This window comes from Oxyura jamaicensis, chromosome 1, assembly GCF_011077185.1.
Source record: "Oxyura jamaicensis isolate SHBP4307 breed ruddy duck chromosome 1, BPBGC_Ojam_1.0, whole genome shotgun sequence".
NCBI lineage: Eukaryota > Metazoa > Chordata > Aves > Anseriformes > Anatidae > Oxyura > Oxyura jamaicensis.
This window is the reverse complement of record NC_048893.1, coordinates 59,099,951-59,118,438: the sequence shown is the minus strand read 5'-3', so window position 1 is coordinate 59,118,438 and position 18,488 is coordinate 59,099,951. Positions and strand designations below refer to the sequence as shown.

At 44.6% G+C, this 18,488-nt stretch overlaps 1 long non-coding RNA gene across 3 annotated transcripts; it reads left to right on the top strand.

Annotated features, from left to right (window-relative positions):
- Nucleotides 1-5,180: 5,180 nt before the first annotated feature.
- LOC118175890 lies at nucleotides 5,181-13,465 on the top strand. 3 transcript variants are annotated; one of them, XR_004755179.1, is made up of 5 exons: nucleotides 5,181-5,647; nucleotides 5,961-6,079; nucleotides 9,095-9,173; nucleotides 9,322-9,426; nucleotides 13,316-13,465. It is a non-coding gene; the product is annotated as an uncharacterized LOC118175890 (long non-coding RNA). The 3 variants fall into 3 exon arrangements; XR_004755177.1 differs by lacking the exon at nucleotides 9,322-9,426 and having other exon boundaries at nucleotides 5,201-5,647; XR_004755185.1 differs by lacking the exons at nucleotides 9,095-9,173; nucleotides 9,322-9,426 and having other exon boundaries at nucleotides 5,223-5,647.
- The last annotated feature ends 5,023 nt before the right edge of the window (nucleotides 13,466-18,488 follow it).

The window sequence follows — 18,488 nt, the reverse complement described above, 5'->3', positions numbered from 1 at the left end:
CTTTCTGTTAAATAATACCTCAGAAAGTTTTCAGGCTTTCTTTTAATTTACTCATGCCAAGTTTGACTTTTCAGCATTTTTAAAGAATCCTTTTAAAAACTTTGAAAAAATTCGTTACAGGCTGATTAGACTGTGCAAACCTAATGCTCGATGGAAGGTGCTGAATGGCATGTTGTTTTCCAAAGCACTTAAACTCCTAAAAATCAAACTGAGCCCCAAAACCTGTGAGAAACACAGATATTGTTCTTGTTGTGATGTGCTCAATAATTAAATTAATCAAAGCTGTTTCTGGACCAAGGCAATAAAAGTCCAGAATTAGCACGTGGTTGTGGTAATGATGTGGGACTGAGGGCTTGTGGAGAGGGCAGGGTCCTCAGCTCGGGGCTGCAGGAGGTAGATCATCAGGAATCAGACTTTGACTGCCCAGGGAACAACCTCTTCCAATTGCTCCTGTTCTTTTGTTGTCGTGTTTCTTTTGAGGAAACCTGTTGTCTTCTGTATTGAGTCCTAGACACAGTTTCCCAAGCCAATTTGGATTATCTTTCCAGAACTGCTTTTACATCTAGCCTACAAATACAAGGAATAGGGAAGGCTAACCTGGATCATATCCATCTGTTCTGAATAAGCGTAGATTTTCCTTCCAGATGCTTTGCTGCAATGTCAAAGGACCTATTAATCAGTGTGCCAGAGCTCAACATGTAAATACCTGGCAAGTGTCTACATACAATATTCTAACCACTGGAGGAAGCTATGTCTTTACTCATTCCCAAAGAGCAACATTATATCACTGTGTGTTCTCTGAATCATTTCTCTCAGGCTGTACCTGCAGCTTCAGTCTCCTTAAAATTCTTTTTCAAAATTGTTTTCCCTTTGCCACATCCAAATGAGATGTTAGAAGTCACATTGGTCTCTGTTTTCTTTAACACTTTGTGCACTGTTTCACTCTTGCTTCCTGTAAGTCCCTGTCTTCACATAACCAATTTGACTGAAAGTTCTTATATAATGCCTGGAAAACCCCTTCCTTTTTTGGGGGGGTCACACTTGATTTCCTTACAAACACAATGCTCTTCATATTTCTTTAGTATAGTCTTAGATGTGATTTGTTTCAATGCACAATACTGTAGGCTACTAACCAAACCTCAACTTTGTGACAGCACTATCCAAAATGTATTTTTTACCATTAGGGCTTCCTCCAGCTGCTGCTGTTTCTGTATTGTCTGAGTAACTCCATGGTGTGTTCTGCTCACCTGTTCTTTTTTTTTTTTTTTTTTTCTCTCTCTCTCTTTCTCTCTCTCTCTCTCTCTCCTTCCTTCTCAGATCAATTTTTGGAACTATTTTCCTTTTTTCTTCAGTTTCTACTTCTTGTTCCTGTTAACCTGTGGTATCTAGGAAGTTTTCTGAAATATAACTAACGAATCAGAAATACTGACTTCTACAATTGAAACATTGGTAAGAACCAACTAACGCTATTGCCACCTACCCAGAGTCAGGTGTCTGCTCGCATACCAGGGGCTGGCACACTCACACAGCAGAAAATGGCATGTCTGGGTTCAAGCACAGGAAAAAAAAAAAAAGTTTTAGGATTTGTTCTCTTCCCTGAGGATTCAGAAGCCAGAAAATTTTCAGGGCTATGAAATAATAACATATGTCTAGGAATTCCTGCTGTTTCCCTCTTGAGACTGCTTTGAGACTACTTTTAAACAACCTGCCAGAAGCTGATCCTTTCTTCCCCCCTCCCTCCTCCTCTCCCCCCCCCCCCCCCCCCGGTTTTTTTTTTTTTTTTTTTCCTCCAGTCAGTTCTGCCCTTTTTGGCTTTTCCTTCAGCTCATTCAGTGGCACTGAGACTTGCTGGTATTGGCCGGATGATTCCCTGCAGTGGATTGAGGATGGGAAGCAAGTAAACTTCACAGCAGCCCTGACACCCTGCTCCAAGTCCCAGCCACTAGTGGGGAACAACTGCTTCAAATTTTTTGTTTTGTTTTGTTTTTGGTGAGGACACCTGTAAGGTGGCAGAAAATCTTTCTCCATATTCCTGCATTGCTGACCAACCCTCGTATTTTCACTGATGCTCTCAGGAGAGCTCCTGAATGCCACCTCTAAGCACAGCTGTACGTCCTAGGAGTGGCTAAGATAATTATTGAGGCCATGAGGCTGTTTTTTTTTTTTTTTTTTTTTTTTTTTTTCCTGTACACAAACACCACATGCATATGTACGTTAGATGCATATTTGGGCAGGGTATGTCACAACTCACTAGGAAGCCAAAAAACTTGGATTCAGAAAGTTGCTTCTCTAGAATACAGTGTGGCACTATCCTGTCTATTAAATACTTTTCTGGTGTTAGCCGAATGTTTACAGAGACCCTGTTATGACCATTCAATGTCAATTGCCTGTAACAGGTACTGCCGCTTCAGTCATTTCTGTAGCATTCAGCCTGTGCTGCAGCCATGGTGACATCTGCCCAGGTGGAGAAGGTGTATCAAGCAGATCAGGATGGCACTCTGAAACTTCAAGTTTGTTCACAGAAATAGGACATAAATTTTAAAGGTGAAATTCTTACTCATTTGTAATTTAATACGTGTCTCTCTCCTGAACGTGCCTCATGGAGACCTATGACCAGCAGAAGCGTCTGTCCCAGCCAGAGGGAACGTACACCTTTAAAAGCATTCACTATAAAATAAATTGAGTGAATTGGGAAAGCACATGAGATGCTGCTTATGTCTGACAAAACATGAAATGGGGAAGAAATAATAATAATAAAATTTCATTCTTTTGTTTTATTTTGTGATTTGATTGCTGGAGCTATTGGACAGGAATACAGTTAAAAGATTAGAAAAATGAAGTCATGGTATTCAACAAAAAGAAAAGCAAAAGCATTAGGATGATAGTTTGAAATCAAAACCTAGGAGTGGCATTGCAAGAGCTCAAAACTCACTGTGTGATGGGATCAAAACAGGAACCATTGCAGGTGGCCCAGAGGCGTCTGCACTGCTCATGCTGCCAGTTCAAGCAGGAGCAACATTACAGAAAATGACCCCATGTTGTGGAGATAATACAGTGAAAAAGGCCATTGATAAGACACTGTATGATTGTGTCAGTAATTTTTCATATGGATAGTATTCCTTTCTGTATAGCAGTGGCTAAGCAGGGACATGTCTGGCTCTGGTCTAGCTGCTGGATCCCTAGAGAAGAGGATGAACAGTAGGTAGTGAGGTATCCCTTGCTGCCAGTGATGTGCAGCTCAGGGACTTCCTAATTCACTGATAATAACTAAATAACACTTTGGTATTTAATGGCCCTCGATGGATTTCTTCTCTCCTGTGGGTTTCTTCAGTCTTTCCTGACTTGCTGCAAACCTCTAGCACCTGCATCATGTTGCAGCAGTGGGATCTTCAGTAGAGCTAAGCATTTCTTGAATAACTGCTCTGCTTGTGTGCCTTCATGTTTTCGTTCAAGTTATCTTCCAGAGAAATCTGAAAATGCAGATGACAAGAAAAATCTGCCAGTGGCTGGAGGATGAGTCTAGCAGAGGTGGGAGTCAGCTGGAGGAAAAGTGCAGGGTGCTCACTTCAGGGTTGCTGTGTCTATAGGTGATAAAGTCCACATCTGGCTTTTAGGACCTGCTGGGGAGAGGACAGTGGTGGCTGTAGAAGTGAGGCCCTCAGGTCCATCCGTCCTGCTCAGTGTCAGTAATTTTGGGGGATTGGTCCAATTGAGGGGTTAATCTGTGAGGTAGGGGCACCAGAATGCACTGGTGCTTGCCCATGGTTAGTACAAGAAAATGCTGGTATGGGCTGGACAACTCGAACCAGTGGCAGGAACATGGAGAGGTGGTAAGCACCTCTCCCCCAGCCAACACCTCATGCCAGCCTCCCCTCAGGGGCTGCCGCTTCTTCTGCTCAGGTATTGGGTAGTGCAAGCTCGTCTCGGGTATCGTAGGGCCTCCCCACAGCTCAAGTGCATTTTGACTTACTCAGCACCTCTCGTGATTTTACTTAGATCCCTCAGGACCCTGAGAGGCCTAAGCCTGAGCACTGTTTATTTTCTTGGCTGAACCAGAACCTTTCAAAATTGCTTTCATCTAAACAGCATTTTTGCTGTGTGCGCATCTGGGAGGGAAGTGCTCTTTTCTTTAGGAGATGCTAATAACTCACTGACAAAGAGTGCCAGAAAGCTATCCCATGTGCTGACAAAGAACAATAGGACGACACAACCATTTTGAAAGCTGTGGCAATGTCCTCCAGCCCCACATGGAAGGGCTGAGGAGGGGGTGGTGGGCCCCATAGCATGCAGAGATGGACAGGGCTCCGTTGATGGGCCATGCCAGCAGGCCTGGTCCATGTGTGTTGTGCTGTGAACAAGTAGGGGAAGAGTCCAGCAAACAGCTTCTGGTGGGTGTTGGGGTCAGGGCTGGGGTAGGCCTCTGCACTGGGGAACTCCAGGTTGTAGGCAATTAACCCTGGTTGGCAAACGAAACACAGCTTTGTGAGCTCTTTAACACACAGCTGTCTTCCAGTGCATATTTTCCTTCTCTTTTCTAATCTCCAGCAACTGTGCTGTAACCTCTGCCCAGATAGAGAAGGCATTTCAGGCCAAACAGAAAGTTGCTCTCCAGTTTCAAGCAGGTTCTCAGCAGTATGAGAGCAGTACCTGTGGGGTGCGGTGCGATGGGAGAGGCAAGGTTGTCTGCGGTGGAGGCTGCAGGGTTGTCAGGAATGCTTCTGGGACTGCCAGAAGCTGATCTGCCTTCTTTATTGCCCACAGACATGCTTCTGTGCTCTGTCTGTTGCTGATGAATAGAAAGCTGCTGGTACTGGCAACACAACCATTGTATTGAATGAGATGAGCAACTCCCTCTCATGCCCAATGCCCTAGGCCATTTGCTCCACTCCTCCTGGATGCTTCCCCCCAGCTGAAGGAAGGACTCTGGTACATCAGGACAGGAGCTACCTCTAGTCCAGAGCCCACCCCCACCACTGGGTGACAGGTGCCCACAGGAAAATATAAGTGCAAGGCAGGCATGTAGCCATACTTCCTCCAAATGCCCTTCCTGCTTCTAGCAATTTTTATCTTGAGGATCTCCTGCATCAAGATTTGGTATCTATATGTATTAAGTCTGGATGCATTCCTCCTTCAATAATTATACCTTTATTTTTTAAACCTTTGTAAGGCTTTAGCATCTGCGACAACTTGTGGCAAGTATTCCCACAGCTGAAATTGATGTTTGAAGGAGGAGCTCCTTTTCCTTGCTTTGAACTCATCACATGCTATCTTTATTTAATGAGCGAGGCTCGGATGCTCTTCCACTGCTTGCCTGATCACCTCAAAAGTTTCTGTCAGTTCTGCTGATTCTCCTCATTTCTTCTTAGAAAACTAGCTCTGAAAACAGGCTGCCTTTACAGGTGGCTGTGGGATTTGGTGAAAATTCAGAAGTTCCGGGCACGTGAGAAGGGTCTGCTTTCTTCATACTTCTGCTGAAAGAAGCAAGTGAAAACCACCTGTTTTACCCATCAAGGCCCATGGGAGCCACCCATCTTCAATAATCTTTCTTGGAAATAATTTGGGAGTCTGTAATCACACCTCCTTCTTCTAGGGAGCCACTGTTCCCTCACCACAGGGCAGAGGAGGGTGAGGAGCTGCCGAGAGCGAGGTGGGTGGCACTGCACAGGGGAGGTGCGGGGAGGTGATGTGCACAGATAATCAGAGTGCACTACAGCCACCTGCAGCCCCTGGAGGGGGGAGACACACAGAGGAGAGGGACAGGAGGGAGCCCCTCCGATCTGCAGCCATGCAGGGGCTGGTAAGGTCAGCTAGGAGATCCTGCTGGGGCACAGAGATGAGTCCTCCATCTGATGGCTTATATTGCTTGCTCTCCCCCATGACTTGCACAGACACATGTGAAATCCAGCTCTGCTGAGTGTGCCACAAAAACCATTGCTGACAAATGTCCCTCTCCTTTGTAGCATCCAGAGCAGGGTCCTGCCTCTATAACCTGCAGATGTGAAGCAGTGGTTTCAAACTCATCAGGAGGGCCCTTTTGAATTTCAGGTTGGTTCACAGAATCATGAGAGAGATTTCAAAGGTGAAAGATCTGTGTGCTTAACTCTTGACTTATTTACAGGGAGGCTAGCTGTCATGCAGCTCTAAAATGTCTTATAGTACTTTTATGCTTGGATGCAAAAGCAATGAGGGCACATTTCATGGAGTACAAGCAGCTGGTCTTAGTGCAAGAGGAAGGGGAAAGAAGTAAAATATAAAGTAGAGAAAACTGAAGCATTTTTTTTTGCAGACAATTGAAATGGGGGGTGGCTCTGATCTAAACAGAGAGCCATCTTAGAGTAATGTCTCTGTCTCCTTGATGTTACAACGTCCTGTATTAAGGTTGTAAATATGGGAAGCTTTTTTATGTATTTACAGTCAGGAAATCAGGGACTGAAGGATGTAAGTATAGTCAGGGCTTTTCCAAGTAGCAAACAACAACAACAACAAAACAAATTAAAAAACAACCAAACAACAATAAAACACCCCACAAGCCTCTGTGACCACTGCCTTGGGAGAGAGAAGGGAAGGTTGTGGACACCACAATTTAAGATGACTGTGACCTGTATATGAGTTTCTATTGCATGTCTACGTTCTGTGCAGAGCTTAGAAAGTAATTATGTGCAATGACTGCTGCTCAGGATGTGTCACATTTAAGGAGACAATTCAAATGTTAAATGTTAAAAAGCTAAAAGAGTGAATGTCTTCTGTCTAGAGGAGGGTGTGCACACCTTCCACAGTCTGAGGGAGCAAGAGGTATAGCAGAAAGCTACCCCCTCTCCTGTGTGAGGCTGGAGAAAGGGCATGGCTACTCTGGTGGACTTCTCCAACAGCTGGACAAAGAGGAGTTTGTCCAACATCTCTCGCCAGTAAGCTGTGAGTTAGCACTCAGGAGGTGGCTGAGCACTGTCGCTGTATCTCATGCTGGGTTTTATAGTCCAGTTGAGTGAAGCGAGGCACCGTCAAAAAGATGTCCACAGACCTTTTAAAACTTTCACAGGCAACACTTAAGCACCTGTGAGCATTTACCCTGTGCTGTTACATGAGGTCAGAGGGGAGAAGGGCCCTACTTTCAGCACCACAAGATGACCCAGTTCTGGTTGGAAGCCAGCTTAGCAACCCCCAGGTATCAGTGATTTTGGAGGCATATTCTACATGAAGGGAAGAAAAGGTGAAATTGGGTGGTGATGGTAATCAGCTCCTCAGTTAGCTGCTACAATGTCAGTCCCCTGGGCGGATGTCTTCTGAGTGACAGCAAAATGCCACAAGCAGAAATGGCAGGGAGCAGAGGAGGGACTTGTTGTAGGAGAGCAGCGTGTGCGAGGCTAATCCCGTTGCATTGCACAATGACATCTGCTCTCCTAGGCCATGTTCCCAGATGGCAAAGGTCTCCTCTCTCATTTTGATACATTTGTCTTTTCTTTCACAAAACTGTCCAGTGAAATCTGACTGCTTACAATGGAATAAAAAAACCTGCAGAAGTTCGAGCGCTGAAACCAGTGGCACAGGACAAGGTAAGGCATAAGATGTTAGGCTCATTATTTTCCTGGCTCTGGCAGGCACGCTGCAAGGAGAGCACATCAGGACAAATTCCAGTGGCCTGGAGACTGCAGGGCAGTTTTCCACTTTCTGCTGATGTGAAGTTACGTGGGTGTTCAACCAAATCTGACAGAGACAGAAAAGCCTTACCGCAATGGTGTTTCTAGGGTGGCTTTGTACATTCTTCAGTCAAGGCCGGTACTGGTGACTATGTGAAACAGTGTCCCACCCAGGCCTGCATAATCCTACAGCCTGGGGAAGATGCACCTTTGATCTGCCACGCAGCCCAGTAGTGATCTGGGAAAGTTTCTCTGGAGCAGGAGAAAGAGTGTGGCTGGAAGAATGGAGATATCAGGTAGTGGAAATTAGCACAAGGTTGTTGGAAAATGAATGGGCAGAGTCTTTAGCAGTCAGGGGAAATAAGAGAAATGGGAAAGAAGTGAATGCTCTGGAGAAAAAAATGAACACAAGCCAGCAGTGTGCACAGGTTCAGTAGGCCAGCGGTGTCCTGGCCTGCATCAGCAGTAGTGTGGCCAGCAGGATGAGGGAGGTGACTGTCCCTCTGTGCTTGGCATGGAGAGATCGCAACTCACGTATTGTCTTCAGCTTTGGGCCTCTCACCACAAGAAGGGTATTGGGTTGTTTGAACAGGAGCAGAGGAGAGCAATGAAACTGGTGAAGGGACTAGAAAATGAGTTGTGAGGAGCAGCTGGGGAAGCGGGGGCTGTTTAGTCTGGAGAAGAGGAGCCTGAGGGGAGGCCCCATTGCTCTCTGGAATGGGCTGCCCAGGGAAGTGGTGGAGTCCCCATCCCTGAAAGTATATAAGAGATGTGTCGAAGTGGCACCAAGGGACATGGTTTAGTGATTGGACTCCGTAGGTCAGGTTGATGGTTGCACTTGATGATCTTGAAGGTCTTTTCCAACCTAAGTGATTCTCTGAAAAGGCAAATATTGATAATCTGATGGGTTTTAGTGGCTTTTTCCTTCTCTGTTTTCCTTCCAGTAGGTAGAATTGCAACAGTTCTGCCCTAGGCATCTAGGTAAAATCAGGAAAATGAGAGTTTTAATGGTTTCTTAGGGTTTCAGCAAGTACTATGTGAACTGCCTGTGCCACTGCATGGATTATTTATTTATTCGTTTGTATCTTATTGGCAGAAAAGGCCAATATGGCCTGGCAGTGGTAAGGAGAGGTGATACAGGGATTCTGCTTCTAGAGCTGTCCTTCAGATAGGACTATGTTAGAATATTGTTCATTATGTTTTTAAGCATGTGGCCGACCAAGGAAGGAAAAGGCTTGTTGAAAGCTTTTTGTGATGCATCTTGGTGCAGTGCATCACTATAACATACATGGAAGGTCTCCTCTTGCAGCTCGGGTTAGCAAGGGAGAAGAGTTTATGTAAAATAAAGAGATGCTTTTTTTCTGAGGTATCCTGTAGGATAGTTTACATCTCATGACCGGAAAACTGTTTCATAGAAGTCTCTTGAGTCTGCTAATCTTGTTTAAACTTGTTTTAAACAGGCAATCAGATGCTGCTGACACATGTCATATGCTTCTGTCAGGCTGGGACCATTCAGCCCTGCCTGAAATAGGATATGAGGTATATAACTTTTCACATCTTTTCACTCCTTTGGGAAAAGTAATAGTCTGCAACGGTATGTGTTGTGCAAATATAAAATACATACCTAAGTCCACGTTCTGGTTTTGTTAGTTTTCAGCCTGCAAATGTGTCACTTTAAAATGTACAGTGACAAAAGGGACAAGGATGACTGTGTAGAAGAGCTTCCCGGGGGCACAGATTTTAAGATAGTCCGTTGCACATGTGACACACCATGGCATTGTACATCTAAAAGGTAAGTGCACAGAAATGTTGCTTTATCCATAGTGCTTTTGATTTGACCTAGATGACAGCTGATGGTCTGGAGGTTGAGCCTCAGTGCTCCCTATTCACAGGACTCTTTCTCGTTTAAAGCTCAGTCACGCTCTAGAATTTCAAGTCAAAGCATGTGCTTTAGGGGGATCATCAACTGATTTAGTATTGCTATAATGAGATTTAAATATAGTATATTTTTGAAACACCAGGCAGTGTGATTATAAATAAAGCTGTTTTGATGACTCACTACAGTAACATTAGGGCTCCTGTAAACAGAGGAGTTAGTGCACATGTAAGATAAGAATGCACTTAGAACTGAAGAACAATTTCACCTTCTCTTTTCTAGCTGGGAACCCTTTTCTGAACCCCCTAGTGTCTTTGCACAGCTTCACTTCAGCTTGCTGAGGACTACAGATGCTCTCTGGGCAGAATAAACGTGCTTGACAGAAAGCAATAGCTCCTTTGTATTACAGACAAGCCCTTGGAGTAAGAGTTTAGAGCACACTGGGACAGGAGTGAGAGTGAGGGAAGGATTGTGAACAAGTTAGAGAAAAAAAAAATCCCAGCCTGTGGTTGCACCCAGGTCCTCTGGGAGGGGTAGCCCAAAAAGTTCTAACATGTTCATAGAATCATAGAATATCCCGAGCTGGAAGGGACCCACAAGGATCATCAAGTCCAACTCCTGGCACCGCACAGGTCTACCCAAAAGTTTAGACCGTGTGACTAAGTGCACAGTCCAATCGCTTCTTAAATTCAGACAGGCTTGGTGCAGTGACTACTTCACTGGGGAGCCTATTCCAGTGCGCAACCACCCTCTCAGTGAAGAATCTCTTCCTGATGTCCAGCCTAAACTTCCCCTGCCTCAGTTTAACACCATTCCTGCGGGTCCTATCACTGGTGATTACAGAGAATAGGTCACCTGCCTCTCCACTCCCCGAGGAAGTTTTAGACTCTGATGAGGTCCCCCCTCAGCCTCCTCTTCTCCAGGTTGAACAGGCCCAGTGACCTCAGCCGCTCCTCATATGTCTTCCCCTCCAGGCCTTTTACCATATTCATTGCCCTCCTCTGGACAGTCTCCAACAGTTTAATGTCCTTTTTGTACTGTGGTGCCCAGCCACGGGTTTATGTGATGAGCCCACTTGTCAGCATCGATTCCCCCTATCAGAAGGACAGAGGCAAACACAACCTGTGTCCCTGATCCTTTAAGTAGTTGCCCCAAAGCCCTAAAGTGAGTTCAGTAACTGAGATGATGAGGAGAGTGAAGAGCATGATATACTAAGAGATGCTGAGATTAATTCAGTCTGTAGAACAAAAAAAAAAGTACTGTGGGAGTGTGTTACTGATGTCTTTAACAGTCAAGTAGGTAGTTACAGAAAAGACAGAGATAGCCTCCATTTGAAGGTGCACAGTGAAAGGTCAATATGCAGTAGACACAGTTATGTCAACAAAAATTCCATTTAGGTGTTGGAGAAAATAATCACAATGGTGGTGGTCAAATAGTAGAACAGTTTGCCTTGTGGAAGTGTGGAACCTCTGGTTATCATAAATAGACCTTCAGAGAAGGCCCTGAGCAAGCAAGTGGGTCCTGCTTTCAGAGATTTGACTAGATGACCTTGTAAGATCCTTTTCAAAAAAAAAAAAAAAAAAAAAGATATTTATAATAGCTAACTTCAGGGAATAAAGATAAAGTCAAGGACCTATTTCAGCAGACAGTGGAGGATTACAGTCTGCAGGCTGCAGAGGTCCTGAACCTCAGAGGTCTGAACTGTTGTGGGCATGGGAGTGTTCCTTGTGAGTGGGCTGCTCCCCTTCCGTGATTTAAGATGAACAAATAACCCATTCCACAAATGGGAAGGGGAATAGCAAAAAGGTTGGGACCCTGTGGAATTAGACCTAGAATTTATGCGAAATTTATATTTTGATTAGGAAACCCTAGCAACTTAAGAGATTTTTTATTATAGAGATGGTTTTTATAAACCTGGGGTTTAGATTTGGGGCACATGCAAATCTTGTAACTCTGTCTTTACATAAGCTATTTTAAAACCATTCCGTTCTATGACCTTTTTTTAGGAAAAAAACAACAACCCCAGGCATTATAAGCTTTGGTTGTACATAACCTCTCTGTTGGGAGAACAACATGGGGAAATGTTTTCTTTGCTATTTGGTTTCTCACAACTACAATGTTCCCATTCAAAATGGAGAAGGCCAGACTTTTATTTTCACATGAAATCTGAGAGGTTGATTGACCACAGCCGGAGGAGTGGGTGGACTGCTTCCCCAGGATATGGGAGACCTACACTTAATCCTAAACTTGAGCTGAACCTAAGTCTTCCTGTTTTTGGTGTCTGCCCTTATCATTTCACAAATGGAGCATGGGATAGGGTCACTTGGGCTTGAGTATAGTAACCAGGGCTAATCTGAGTCTGAGGTTTTCCAAGGAAAAACAGCACCAAAACTGAATGTCTGTGCAAAAACCAGTGGTTCCAGTTGGCATTAGCATTTCCCACCAACTCAGCCAGAAAACTAGTCAAAACTCTGGTGGAGTGAGCTCTTTGTCTTGTAGGTGTAGCATTTCCTTGTGGTAAGCATTGCCGTGACTGAACAGAGCATCAGAAATTAGCAGTCGGGTTTGATTTAATGGTCAGTGAGGGGATGGATTTAGTTGGTTAAATGAATTTTACCCCCCAGATAGAGAGAGGAACTGAAAATTTTTCAATCTAAACAAGAGACTACTTCAGTTCTTCTCTGAGACTAGATATACCGAATTTGTAGAAAATGTGGTTAGCTTACTGGCCAGTGTTTTATCAGAAAAATCGAAGTCTGAGACCAAAACTTAGAGTGTTCTTTCTGTCAGGAATTAGAGTTCAAGGCTGCAGAGAAAGAGAGAGTGCACTGTTTGGCTTGTGATCTGTTGTCTTTATCCGTACATGAGGTGTGAATAACAGCAATTTATATCAGAAATTCAGTTTTATTTTTCTGTGTCTCTTTGCCCTCACCAAGACAACCTTGCATTTTTGAAATATCTCCTGTTATTTAACTAGCAAAGTTTCTTTTAAAAATATGAAGTGCACTGGGAATATTTCTGTTTATGATGGCACAGAGGTTCCTCTTCCAGCTCAAAATGTTGTTGGTTCATCACTGGTGTTGCAAGAAAGAAGGTCTTAGATGCTTTTCTTAGGATGGAGGCCAGGGAAAAGCATGACTGGGGAAAATAATCCAACACATTAGTTATCTTGGCCTTTCTGTCACTGATATGACCAGAAAAGAAGAAAAGAAAACTTCTTGAGGGCCTCTTAAGTATTAAGCCATCGGTCCCAGTCATCTGGGTGTTCTGGCTTGGTTGGTATTTTGGTATAAAGCCATAATCTGCTCAGATTAGATCTAACACCACAAAAGAAAGTGCCATGTCCCCTCCCCTTTTTCTCTTTTAATGGAGCTTTGCAAAGACAGTACTCAACAGAAATTAGCTGTGGGCACTGGTCCTACATGTCTTCCCTTGACATGCTGGAAAACACCATCCAGTTTGATTTCAGATGAAATACTTTGTTCTGGCATATGATAGAGGGACAAGAAAAAATAGGATCTTAGCTCAGATCCTTTGCCTCATCTGATTTCAAACATCATGGGCTCTGGTTCGGTCAGGTACACAGAGATTTGCTGGTGAGACCAAGGCAATGCTCCCGTATGTGCTCCATGCATGTTTTCCATCATGCACTTGGGGACAGGTCATAAGACCACAACATTTTTTTTGTTCCATCCTCCAAATTTGGATCTGAGTATGATTTGGGTGGCGAAGGCAGGAGATCCAAAAAAAAAAACAAGAAGTGTTTGTGCATGGCATATTCATATGCTAAATATTTTTTCTCTAGGCAGAAGAGCACGTGAAAAAGAGAAGCTTAGGACAGGGCTGGATGAGTAGTTCCTGTTCCATGGGATGAATCCATCCCATGTGCCAGCCATCTGCAAGCAGAATTTCAGCTGGAGGATCTGTTGCACTCATGGGACAATGTATGGAAAAGGTATAAGCATGTGGGCTGGACCTGCATCGAAACTCCCAGGGCATTTCCAGAGCTCAGGGAAGGGCTCAGCACAAGCTGCACTTCCTACTGTGTGGGCCTGATTCTATTTCCTTAGACATTTTATAACCAGTGAACCAGAAAAGGCAGTGGTAAAAGCTGCCAGATCAGCTCTGTCTATTGATGCTTTAAAATAAACCGATGGGGAAACATCTGGTAAGGATGTGTTCAGAGCTACCTGGGGGAGGAAGGAGGACAAGGTGCTTGTTGAGTTGTTGGCTGCCAAAATGCCGATAGCAGATGTTTGCTGCTTTGGTTTAAGCATTTTCTTATTTGTGGCTTTTTCTGTTCCCTAGGAAGCTACATTGCCAGAGATGCCAGTTGCTCTCATCAGTACTGCCAGTCCAGCACAGGCTACCACAGCATGTTTGTAGCTCTAGCTGTTGTGGGAGACTTTGTTCGTGGCAGCAAGGCCTACCTTTGACCTCCATCCAGACCTGAGATTTCAAACAAGCTTTAGGACATCTGTGAAGACGACAAAAAAAATCCTTCGATTTTTGTCATCTTTGAGAAGAACCAAATTTATCCTGCCTATATCCTGGAGTATACTTGTAGGATGCTGTCAGAGGTAATGATTGCTTGTTTGAAAATTACACTTGAACCATATGTGTTGGGCTTTTGTACTCAATGTTACACGTAAGTACCTTGTAGGTGACTTTCAGATACACTGCAGTTCTGTTTCACTTGCAAGAGTGAAACTACAAGGATAGTGACTTATGGAATGGCCTGGTCCTCTATGAGCGTTGTTTTCCTCCTGAACAGACTGGTGGCAGTTAAATTGTAGTAAATAATATAACCATGACAATGTGATGATGATTTGGATGCAAGTGTGATGTAAATCTAAATGTGTTATGATTAATTTATAAAACTAATTGCTTCCATGTACAATATGGTACATAACTAGATGTTATTTAGGACATGCTTGGGGAAATGAATACAGAAAACATGGAAAATGGAGTATAAAAAAGCGTGTTTGAGGAGTGACTTGTTCAAGTTGTTTTTCCACAGAATGAAGATCATCAGCATCTTGTCAGTGTAGGAAAAGTAGACAATGGGCTATGAGCTGTTTTCGTCCTGTGGTTTGGCTGCTTTGAGTTTTGTGGCAAGAAAAGGCTTTTAGATCATATCCTAAAGGAGAGTTACATCATGTTCCCTAATTTCTCCGCTAGTCCCATTTGGTTATCTTGCACTAAGAGTCAGAAGCGCTCCAGTTCAGACAGGAAAAAAAAATATTCCTGGATAACAAAGAAGCAAGTGATTCACTGGCCTTCCTCAGTTTGCCTCGACTGTTGCTAAAGCTGGAGTAGGCAACATACTGGGCAGCTTGTGAAGGGACCCGTCTTCACTTAGCACCTCTGAGAGAGAGGGTAGCTGCCACAGGCTATTCTGAAGTCCAGTCATACCACAAATCAGAACAACAGCAATTTCCTGCTCCTCTAGAAAGAGCTAAGTTGTTATTTTGAGCTGTTTGTGCCCTCCCGGACTGCAGGCTGGGCTGGGTGCCACTTTACGGGGATTACACAACCTCCCCAAACTCGGAGGAGGTGTGTAAAAGGTTCTCTGGATTCACACCAGGGTGTCCTAGTGGATTTCTGCCCTGTGTTGCCACATAGGCGTACAGAAGCCTGCTATGTGCCTGGCTGTCCTGTGCTGATGGCAGCGCTGGCACGTTTGGGTGTTAAACTGGGGCTGGGAGAGAGCAGAGGGGTGGTGCCATCTCAGGCAGATGTTGCTCTATTTTTGCTCTTGGTGAGGGATGAGCAGGCTCTCCCATGCTTGTGTGGGAACTGGAAGCAGCTCCCTTGTGGTGCCAGCCCTTTCTCTCTGAAATTCTCTGTGAGACCCTGTAGCTCCCATAGGATGAGGAGAGCTCCAGCAGGTCCATTAAAAAAAACAGGAGGCAGGAGGTGAAGGATGCATTGGAAGGGGTGACACATCCGGTTAGTATTAAGACTTTTCTTTTATCTCTCTCTCTCTCTCCAATAATCAGCCTACCAAATCCAGACCTGTTCTGGCTACCTCAAACCACCGGTGCTGCTAGGTGTTGGGATTTGCTGGGATGTAGGCCCTTTTCATTAAGGGGTTATCAAATCTCGTGTTCTGTAACCCTGAAGCATTCCTGTCTGTTTGGTTAGTGAAACCTGGTAAAAATAATTCCACTGATAAGACCTGGGGTATGAATTTTACCTCTGCATAACCCTCTGAGGGTCCCATTTTATGGAATCACTAGTTCCCGATTCAGGGGTGGAGGTGCACATGTGTGGGGGTGTCTGAGATGGCCTCTTGCCATGGCTGGGTACAAACATTTGCTCTGTAATGCAGAACACCCCTACGGGTTTCAAATGAGCTACTTCCTGTCTCTCAGACATAGGCATCTGCCGCTATACTTTTTGTGGAAACCACATACCCGATTCCCAGTTTAACAAAGACACCCTGCATCAACAGGCTTGCAACAGAGCAAACACTGTTCGTTAAATCACATACAGGCAAACAGCTCACTTCCTTCCTGCTCTGTTCTTAAACCTCATAACTCAAAACCCAGTCACCTTATTTCATGTTTTTTGAAGGTTAGGAGGCAGATGACTATACTTTAATTTCAAAAAATGCTGTTGCTTAGAGCTTTTTGTATTTTTGAATGCTTGCAGGCGTGTTTGCTAACAAGTGCTGGTGAACTGAATGCAATGTCTTGTCTTGCTGTTTGCTGTGTGTCTTCCTCAGCTCTCCAGCAAGCTTTCATGTCAGGGCTGCCACGCCATGAAAGCACCCTGCCCCTTCAGGTGATCAAGTCTCAAGGGAAGTCTCACTGTTCTAAATTTACTCTTATCTTTCAATTCAATTATCATGTGATACAGAGAAAACATGACTAGAGTCCACTGAATGGCAGGAGGAAATGAAGGAGATGATGGACTTTGACCAGTACGGGGGGAATTCCTGCTGGCCATGGACAGCACCAGCTGGCTGTAGTGTATTTACTGGAAGAGATTTTGGTGTCTGCCAAGTGGATAAGCTGATCTCTAAGCCTCCAGAAAGCCCCATGTGGCTTAAACTGAATACTTATTTACTCACCCCACAAATAAACACACTATATTGCTATACACAGGGAGAAGAGTGTGATAAATGTAGCTCTTTTCACTGGCTGGGATTTATAACTCTTACGGGAAGTAATGACTTTTGGTTCCTGCAGGTCTAAATAAGGGTCCGTGGGAAATGTTCCAGTTTAATATTGGTCATTGTAGGCTGTTCTGGCGATAAGAAGCAATGGCTAATTGATACGAAATCCAAAGGTGGTTGCAGAAGGGCTGCTGACAGTCAGGTAGTTTTCTCAGACATTAGTGTCTGCTTTCTCTGCTTGGGCCAAGACTTCCCATTTCTGCATTAACTCTTGCATTGAGGCTGTCCAAATTGTTTTCTTGCAGAAAACTTTGCCCAGTGAGGTTTCTGTCACAATCATGTAACAAACACTGGCTGTAATATATTTTTCCTTAGCAATCATCATATTACAGTGGGGTGGGAAGATTTTCTCTCTAAGTGAAAAGTGTTTGAAGCAAATGCTGTTGAGCGGCACGTTAATAGCTAGCTGTTAGGTCAGTGTGGAGGACAGGGTGGCAGGTTTTTGCTGGAGGAGGACTAGGTTTCTGTGGGATTAGCTCATAGATGTCATAGGGAAAGGGGGGGACAGCAGTATTAAAGGAAGGATGAAACCAAGTTTGTTTTGGTTTTGAATTAGAAACCAGAGGAGGAAACGAGCCTGAGGGTAAGGCTAGGGCTGCAGCTCTGGTCAGGTACTCATCCAGAAAGCCAAACCACAGTAGGGTCAGCAACATCCCTTGAGGCTGCAGAATGCTCACAGCTGGAAACGTGGCCAAGGTTTTCTTCCTAATCGGTGACTTACAGAATGGGCTTCTTGCCCGTGCTCTTTTCCCTGGCCTCACAAGGTGGCAGAGTGCTGCAGCTCCTGTAGGTATTTGATGGTTTGTAGGCATTTTATGGTTTGAGAAAGAAGGAAGGATTGCCTCACAGCTAAGTATTAAGCACTGGTTCTAGTTTTAAAACTATTTCTGGGACAGTGCAAAGCCTGATTCCAGTCGCATCCCTTCATTCCCATTTATTTCCTGTCTTTGGCCTCAAAATAGCAGAAGTCAGTGCCCACCCAGAGCTGTGGGCACCCGCTGCCTTCCAGTCAGGTCACACACCCAGCGGCTCAAATTACGCCTGGCTCCTCAGTGACTGCTCAAGCTACCAAATGCTGTCAGCCTACTTCTGGCCATGGAAGGAATCCTCCGTGGTCCGCAGACCCTTAGAGGCCCCTGTAAACACAAAGAGCTGTAATGATGGCACTTCTTTTGGAAGATAGTATGCAAAATGTTAACCTCTAACATAGACAACTGCTATACCATTTAGGACCTTCAAAAATAATGCCACTCAAAACATTCCAGCTAGAAATCCTGTTGATGTGATAACTAGGAAAGACCTCTGTTAATACCTAAATATCAGCTGCCAAGTCTACTCAGTCCCAGCAACATAATGTGGCAGATTCAGCTCCTCAGATGACAAAAACGTGACTCAGGGACCATGAAATGGCGGCACAAAATAAAGCCTGCTTACCTACCGTGGCCAAAAGCAAGAGGAAGCTGCCTTTGGACTCTGCTGGAACAGGGGGGAGCCAGGCTGGGTTCCCAAGTTGTGGCCACAGGTGGGTGCACCTCCCTGTCAGTGGGGCAGCAGTACATGTCACCATCTTCTAGCTGGCCAGTGGCAGGGGGGCTCCAGACAAGGTGCTAGAGAGCAAGAAAGCAGGAGCCGTGAGTCACCCAGGCTGCCATCCGGGTAAATAAACGCTGTTGTGAAAGGTTTGGAAAATCCCCCCAAAAATGGTTCCTTGTCTCATTAAATAGGATTCTTAGGCATAAAAGGACAGGTGGCCTGATTCTGAACATTAAACAGATGTTTATTGTAGGGAAAAGCC